At 46.0% G+C, this 8,850-nt stretch overlaps 1 long non-coding RNA gene across 1 annotated transcript; it reads left to right on the top strand.

Annotated features, from left to right (window-relative positions):
- Positions 1-3,251: 3,251 nt before the first annotated feature.
- On the top strand, positions 3,252-7,377 carry LOC125331601. Its single transcript, XR_007206131.1, has 3 exons — positions 3,252-3,706; positions 6,459-6,632; positions 7,292-7,377. It is a non-coding gene; the product is annotated as an uncharacterized LOC125331601 (long non-coding RNA).
- The last annotated feature ends 1,473 nt before the right edge of the window (positions 7,378-8,850 follow it).

The following is an 8,850-nucleotide window of genomic DNA, read 5'->3' on the forward strand; positions in this document are numbered from 1 at the left end:
TGTCAGCAAGCTTGCACCAGTACACTCCAGAAACTCCCTGAGTGTGTGTGCTCAGCTGTGCTGTCCTGCCAACAGACACTTGACACTCTTCAAGCACCCCATGAGGACCGGAGGCCAGCAATGGCCCATTTGTCCCAAGAAGGCCTCACCTATTTCTTCCCCATCCGGTGATGTGCAGTAGCCACCCACCACAGTGTCCCCCTGCTGCTGTGGCCTCTAATCCTGACCCATCATCCGCTCTCAGCTGGCTCATCGCACATCCCAAAGCACAAATTCCAGCTGTTCTCTCAGAGCAAGGGCAATGCCCACTCCTTGCCTTCCCAGCCTGCGTTTCCTGGAGGCTGGCTTCAGTCACTACAATACTCCTGGAAGCTCTCCCACCACATGTCCATGATCCCACAGCTCTGCATCCAGCCCACAGAGTTAGAACTCAAAGGCTGAGAGCTGGGGGTGTTCAGCCTGGAGAGGAGAAGGCTCTGGGGAGACCTTAGAGCCCCTTCCAGCACCTAAGGGGCTCCAAGAGAGCTGGAGGGGGACTGTGGAAAAGGGCCCAGAGTGACAGGACATGGCAGAATGGCTTCCCACTGCCAGAGGGCAGGGTGAGATGGGGTATTGGGAAGGAATTCTTGGCTGTGAGGCTGGTGATGCCCTGGCATAGGTTGCCCAGAGCATCCCCATTCCCTGGAAGTGTCCAAGGCCAAGCTGGACTGTCCTTGGAACAACTTGAGATAGTGGAAGGTGTCCCTGCCCATGCCAGAGGGATTGGAAGTAGATGATCTTTACGGACCCTTCCAACCCAATCCAACCCAACCGAGGGTCCTGTCTTGGAGAGGCGCCCAGGCCATGTCCCCTGACCTGCACTGCACCTCTCATTTCCCTTCCTGGCTCATGTGAGCTGTCCCACCACTTCTCTCTGCTGTCCATGAAGCCATAGCCCTGCACCTACTGCTGGAGCTCTAAAGTCTCGTGTTTGCTCCCCATACTCCATGTGTTTCTGCACAGGCGCTGTAAAGAGACCCCCAGCCATGGTGATTTCCCAGAAGGTGAGACTGTTTCCTTTTTTCCCATAGATATTCCTGGTGTATGTGCACACTCTCAAAGTGCACCCCTATTACCGCAGGCCTGGTTCCTACGGTATATCACCGTGTCCCGCAGCCATGGGGAGGAGGAGGAGAGAAGATCCAGCGGGCAGGAATTGTGCAGCAAGATTGATTGATTTAATTATTTTACAAACTCTTTTATAGACTTTTTCTTCATAGTCTAATTGGACAAAGGATCAGCCACCCCTTGGGGGTGATTGGCTAAAATCCTAAAACATCCATTGTCAAAATATTTTTCTACTATACCATAAACAAGACTTTTCAAGGTTGCAGGTGGCTTGGTTGTTTACATTCCCTGCTACCTTTTCTGTGAGAGAGAAAAATCTCTCACGGACTTAGAAAATAGCAAGAAAATCCTCGCTAGCAGCATTTTTGTACCTATACACCCCTTTCAGCCCTTTGGTTTCTTATCATTATACACAAATTATTTGGGGTTTTTTATTATTAAACCTGTCTTGTTCATACCATTCGTCACGTTTCCTACCCAGATTTCCCACTGCTTTCTCACTTGATTAGAGTTCTCACTTCTGCTTTTAACCCATTCCTCCAACCACTCTGATGTCAGAATGCTTTTTGCTTTTATATATCCATCATATATATTTGTAGCTCTATAAGCTATTGCTGTATAGTTATAGAGTTCCTAGCTAGCCCCAGTATTTTTCCCTACCTTTTCCCTACCCTCACAGACAGAAAGACAAAACACATTCCAGAGGCTCCAAACCCTGGGGGTCCAAGTCCCCTATCCTATCTTGGTTCTTCCTGGGAGACAAGGATGAAATACCCTCCCCAGACACATTTTCATAAACAAAGTTTAGCTCCTATCTAAAGGGGGGCTACAGAAGAGGTGGAACCAAAGAGGGAACCAATTACTTCAACACTTGTGCTTCTAACTGGGGACTCTTTTCAATTATGCTAATTTGCCAGACTTATAAAACTGTACTAAATCTTTGCGGAGTGGGCATTTTTCCATGTCTGCCCTTTGGAGACCTCCAGTAAAGACCAGCCTTTATATTACCTCCTATACTAATACTGTCTCAAAAGCGTGTTGTTCTATTTCTAGGTCTTTAAGGCATCGCTCCCAGAGCCATCCTGCTGCTTCCCAGGTCTCCCGTTGCCCTACCATTAGTACCACTAGGAAGAGAAGTAGGGGTAATGGACTGCAGTTGCAGTAAGTTCTGCAAGTCTTTTGAAAGTGGCCCCAGTTTAAGTCCATGGCAAGGTGATGGCTGGTCCAGCAGCACAGAGCCTTCCATTGCTATCACTCGCCACTTTTTCAGGTTCTCCTCTGTGGCTTAGGGGTGATGGGCTCAGACACCTCATTTGACAGAGCTCCCAGCTCCTCATTTCATAGGACAGCTCTGAGTCTACTCTGTAGCTGCAAATCTTCATGTGAAGCAAGAGCCTTCACCTTGGTGCCAGAAGCTCCCAGCCTTTGTCATCATGAGAACCTCCATTTCCCATCCTGATGGGCACAGACTCAATGAGCCCTTCCTTTGTTACAAAAGGCACGGCTGGGCTTTCGAAGCTGCAGAGTCTCAGAAGCTGAGTCTGCCTCTGGCCATCAAGGGGTTCTGATACAGAGCTTGAATATCATGAAGGATTTGGTCAATGGGTAGCACCTCCTTTACTCTTTGATCCTCACTCCCAAGGGTACAGCACCTCTACATAACAAAGAACAATCATTTTGCCCACCTTCTCCTCTTACCTAAAACAGCATAAAGACTTTCTAAGGTACTAAACGACCCCCAGATGCCAATTCTAAGAGCCCAGAGGGCACATTCCTCCAGCTTCTGAGCATTGAAACAAAGGAGAAAAAGAGGACAGCTTCCAGCAAGGCAGAAGAATTTTCAGAAATGCTTTGAAATAACACCAAAAGTACTGATTATTTTCCTGGTTTCTATCCAGCTTAAGTCCCTCAGACTTTGCAGAGCTGTCATGTCATCCCCAAGTTCTCATTTACAACTCAACATTTTGGATATTATTTTAGATCCTTCCTTGAAAGACATGTGGTGTTTCTTCATGTGGTACGTTGGGTCTTAAACCACTGAAGGAGTCATGTGACTGCCTGTATAATCCAAAACTCTGTGTAGTGGAACAGAGACAGTTTTTGCTATGAAATAGATCACAGTGTTTTTGGGTATCGGGAGTATCACAGTGATAGAAGCAGCATAGGGACCTGCACAAAAGCCCAAAGAAGGAAAAAAGGTGAGATATTTTGGGAAAGAAAAGGGATGGATGACGGGAATGCTTAAAGAGACAAATAGAACATTCTTTCTATAGTTCCTTTTACCCTGGAAAGATAAAAGAGCTCATGGGGGTTCTAAACAATGGAAGAAAGGAAGAACTTGGAACTTCTGTACTCAGTCAAGCTATTTGAAATCATGGAACTATTCAATGAACTTTTTTTCCCTTTCCAGTTTTGGAAGTAAATGTACCTCTGGATCCCCTCATGGACATGCACCCATGGAAAATCAGGACTAATATCTGGCTTTTCATCTCCTGTTTTACAACACTTTTGAACACCTGAGGAAAGAATGAGTTATTGGAATAAGTCTTAGCACTGTGAGCAGCAACTGGACCAGGGACTAAACTCACAGTTGTACCAAGTAAGTGCCATTTCTTTATTTCTAAAACTTCATTTAAAATTAAGGTGGGGGCAGACAAAGGAATGTAAAGGTTTGGGTTCACTGTAAGAATTTTCAGCTGCAATAATCCCTTGAGTGCACTCGCTCTCCAGCCAGGCTTTCAAACCAAATGCTCGGCTTGCATCTGCTGGGGAAGGTTTCCCAGGAACCACTGGGCTGACTCTGCACAGCACCTTTATTCCATGATCCCCAAACACCAGCAGGGCACTACTTGGCATGTGATAACTTATTCCCAGTTTGGGCAGCCCGCTGGCCCAACTTTACTGTGAAGTGTCCAATTGTCCAGTGGACTTCCACTGACTCACTCGGGGCAGGAATGCAGAGCTCAGTGAAGAGCTCCCAGGGGTGAGGAGTTTTGAGACAGATCTGTAACTGCCTCTGGTTTGAGAACTTTTGACACTGGCACTACACTCAGCAGTGTCCCCAGGTAAGTAATTCCACTGCCATGGGGGCAGAGGAGGAAGGAGATTAAATAGCCTTGGGCTTAAATTCTCACAAGAATTTAAACCTCTTGCCTCCTATCCAAGAGCTCCTGGAATGAAAGACCCTTGGCTCCCCAGTTGTGTGGGCTCTGAAAAGACCAATGTGGGGAGCAGGGATTATAGGGAGCCTTAGCTATTCCTATCTTTATTTGGAATTCCATGATGTACAAAAAAGGTGGATGTCACCCCAAGCTTTTCTATGGCAATGTGAATGTTGGGGTGGCAGAGAAGTTTGTAATGTTGATCTGTGTTATCCTAAAGATCCAGGTGCATCCCTTAGGAATTGTTGCAGTGCTTTCAGAGGTCTGCATGTCTTGAAAGTGCTGCAAGAATGTCCCATGTTATTTTACATCCCTAAAACCTCCTGCTCTCCTTCCAGAAGGGCATGGGACTCCCTTGGGTGCTGCCTAAGATATGCCCATGTCTGTAGGATATATTGCATGGGAATAAACATGGATTTGGGAACAATCTCGGTGCACTTCCAATTCCATAGGGACAAAGAAATGCAAAGATATCATTCTGAAGAAAGATCTCTTCCTTCCATGCTGTTCAATGATTTTCTTCTTCTAGCTAAAGGCAGGATATTTTCAGAGCTGACAGAGACTCTGGGATTCTGTTTGAATTTGAACCTTGTCAAAGATATTGAGCCTTAAGTATCAAAGTCCCTCTTGAGACTGCGGAAATACTTAGTAAGTTGAAGCCAAAATTTCCAGGATTTGAGCAATCAAAAACCCTTTTGGTTTTGAATTCCTTTGGGAGATACTATTATGTATTTTAAGATCTTTAGAGCACATATGGTTTATTATTGGAATCTTTTGAGGATTCTCCCAAGTCAAAATGATATAAAATGAAAACCATTATTGTCACTGTGGGATACTCCAGGCATATCGTCCTGAGGGGTCAGCTAAGGACACTGAAGGTTTTTCTTTTGGTTCAGGTTGGATTATTCCAGATTAAACATTCATTAAGAATGCTGAGCCCCATTTCTTTGTGGAATATAGGTTTCTTCCTGAGACTTTATAAGACTGAAGGAGAAGTACAACTTTTTCTTTATAAAATGCCAGAACATAAACCACAAATCCCTTCCACAACCAAGCAGTGGTAGGAATTCATGGCTTTGTTACCTGACATGGTATTGTCAGGTAACGCAAACTCGTGGGACTCAGGTGAGGCCTCTGGGCTCAGACAAAACAAATCTTCTGCTCTATGAACTACAGTTGCACTGTGTGCATTATTTCTTGCTGAAAATCTTGCCCAGGGAGTTCTTGCAGAGAAGCAGCTTGTTTGTATTCTGGCTGTTTGGAAAGCCTGGAGAGGAGACCACATGAAAAGCCTTTCAAGGTCTTCTCAGAGAACACAGAATGCACAGGGCTGACAGGCTCTGGCAAACCACGGTACAACACCTGGGAAGGAAAAGTTTGATTTCTGTTGGGTGTCTGGTTGCTGTAGGTGTGGACAAGTGTGTAGTTCTGCCTGTTGGATCAGAGGAGCCGACCCAGGAGGTTCTGGCAGAGCACGGTTTGGCTTTCACCTCAGTTCCTCAGAGGTGGCATAGGGCTGATGGGGAAAGAGTGGAAAATCAGAGCCCCTTGATCAAACTTCGATCAGTACCTTGTGATGAACAAAATGTTAGAGCTAAGGGATCTCTTGACCCACCTGCAAGGCAGACACCAGGCAAAATGAAAAGCCCAATGGCCTTCCCTTTACCAAGAGACCCTTCAGAAAGCTCCTGTCAAAGCAGACACGTACATCTTTGTGGATGTGTCGGACAGCCTTTCATAAGCTGAGCCCTTTCTGCCAAGGAAGGATGCTGGAGGATTCCTTTCAGTTCCATATTTTTACTCTAATTCAAATTGTTAATCTCAGTTAAGTCCTGACGTTGGTTTTTGAGATAACCCTTGATTTTCCATGTATGACTTGACCTAGAGGAAAAGATATTTTGTTTATAAAAGAAACCATGGTACCACAATGATTTGTTGGCTGCTAAATTCTTTTGACACCGTTTCCTTGTAAGACAGCTGCTGCAACTTTAAGCAATCTTATTTCATTACTTGTATGTCTTATGGCAAGGAATAATGACATAAAAGACAGTAAATGAGAATGTTACAGATTAGTCACAGCTGGAGTATATGTGAATTTTCACTCACTCAGCACTTGGGCAAGCCTGCAGTAAAATCAGTCATGCCCAAACCATGGGTTTTTTACATACAGTCCAAAAACTTCTGTCCCAGAGGTGGAGAAATCAACTAAATCAGAAGATGGCAGCATTGGGAAAACAACACCTCTGCCAACAATTTTCCATACAAAGAACTTGGAGGACATACATGAACAGAACAGATCCTCTTCGACAACACAGATGCCCTGCACGGACAAGTTCGACAGCAGCATGATAACAATACTGCCAGGTACGGTTTGGTGGCACAGCTGTAACATATTTCAAGGGACAGTGGCCTGTGGGGCTTAGTGTTCTCCTGCTTGTCAGCATTGCCCAGGGCAGCCAGCAGAAATGAGAAAGACATTGGGTTCTTCAGCAGGGAGAGATGAAAGATGTTTCAAAGCATCTGAAAGAAATTATTTCAACTGTTTAATAACTTTGGGAGGAAGAGGGAAGACACAATCTATTTATTTAAAATGTGAATTTCCTTATGATACTACAGAAGAGGAGGCTGAAGAACCAGGGGCCAGTAACCGGGTTTGTAACAGCACAGCCCCCTCAGCACAAGGTGAGTTACCCAAACAGGTTGTGAAGTTACGTTGCTGTTTGGGGGATAAAGGCATGGAAATGTATTTTCTCCAGGGCAGAGGAGTCAGAACACAACATATTCACCAGACACAAGCTGCTGTTCCAAGGTTGCTCCTGCACTAACACACAAGCCCCAGGAAGCCAAAAGCAACACAGACAGACCCTGGGCTCCCCTGCTGTTGCCATGTTCTCTATCGTCTCTTCCTTTCCTGCTCTTCCTTTCCCCAAAACCACCAGCTGGGATTTTTTCCGCTTTCTGCCACGAGCACAACATCCAAATGTAGACCATGATCTCTCCCCTCTTTTCTGGTCTCTGAGCAGATCCTGAAGGGCACAGAGTGAACATGCTGTCCATGGCTGTGTTGGGCCTGAGAGTCCTGCTGGCAAAGAGCATCGCCTTCAATACCCTCCTGAGTATCAAGCTGTTTCTTTTCTGAGGTAAGGGAGCACACAGCTGTCCAGCTGTGGTTCATAGGCCCAATTTCATTAAATGGAGTTTAAATCCCCCTCTGCTCTTCCAGACATGGGGAATGAAGGCAAGAGGAACCCGAGGAAGAGCAGGAAAGAACGTGAACCAGCAGCACGAGGGGTTGAACAAGCAGTGGCAGAGCTGCTGACAGTGACCACCCAGGACACAAGGCAGCACCTTCCCCTGCAGACACTGAATACTGTTCACTCCTGCCTGGCCAGATGATTTACACTGAAGAGCTTTAAGTGCTTTTGCTGTTTCCTCTTCCCTGAGAACGGAGGAGAGTGGATTTATCCTCATCCTCCTGCTAAGTAGATCTCCCCACTCTTCTGGCATTTGCATACAAGTGTCCTCCCTGCTTCAGCAGCTCTGAAAACTCCAGGGCTCACCCTAGATAAATGGCCTTTTAAAAGCACCTTTCCCAGGCATGTTGTGTTACTGCCTGGAGACCTGGAAGTATTACTGCTGAGGGAATTCACACCCAGCAGTTGCCATTTCTAGCATTGCATTTCAGATAGCTTTAATAACAGTTAAGTATATAGTGCAGATGAGAAGAGCTGTGTAGGATCTGAAGTGATTCAATTCAACCAGATAATGTTCATTTCTGTATTAAGCCTGTATTTCTTCTGCCAAATGTATCTCATGTGCATTTTAGGTTCCTGTAGTAGTGATGAAAATAAAGTTTTATGAGGCCAAAATGCTGTGGGTGTTCTGTGCTTTTTCTTCCAAAGCTGGCCTGGAGATTGCTGGAATCCAACTGTCCTAATGCCCAGTGGGATTGGAAACACAGCTTTGATAAGGTAGATTTCTTGTTGGCTGAATTTGTCTTTTCCAGACTTTGTGCAGGGAAGTGCCTCTCTGGCACATTCAAGAGCTTCAGTGAGGAGAGACCTTGCTGAAGGCCTGAGGGAGGAAAATGCTCATATGAGAGAGAAGAAACCCTGCAGTTGTTTTGCACTCAGGGGTAGGGAGGAGGAAGGGGCCACCAGGAAATAATGTCAGGCGGTTTGATGGTGTGATAGTTTCCACAGCAACTTGGTTCTTACCTAATGGAGCCCAGCACACACCTTCCCCAGCTCACCCCCCTCTCACAAGCAACAGGCAGGACGCTGTGGTCACCATTTCTGACTCAGTTACACCAGGCAAGAGCAACCCTCCCCTGCTTTTGACAAAACCAGTTCACCACATCCTGAAGGGGAATTGAGGCTTTTCTCCCCCTGGCTCAGCTCCTGCTGCCTTCAAGAGAGCCTCTGCAGAGGACAGAGCAAGGTGTGCTGCATTAGGCTTGCTCAGGTCAGAGCCTCAGGCCCTGCAGACACCCAGAGAAGACCCTCAGCCCTTGCAGAAGCTACGTGAAATTTGCATGGCAAATCCAAAAACATTAAAACGCTCAATAAGTGCATTCTACCAC

Source organism: Corvus hawaiiensis, chromosome 1 (assembly GCF_020740725.1).
Source record: "Corvus hawaiiensis isolate bCorHaw1 chromosome 1, bCorHaw1.pri.cur, whole genome shotgun sequence".
In the NCBI taxonomy this organism is placed as follows: Eukaryota; Metazoa; Chordata; class Aves; order Passeriformes; family Corvidae; genus Corvus; species Corvus hawaiiensis.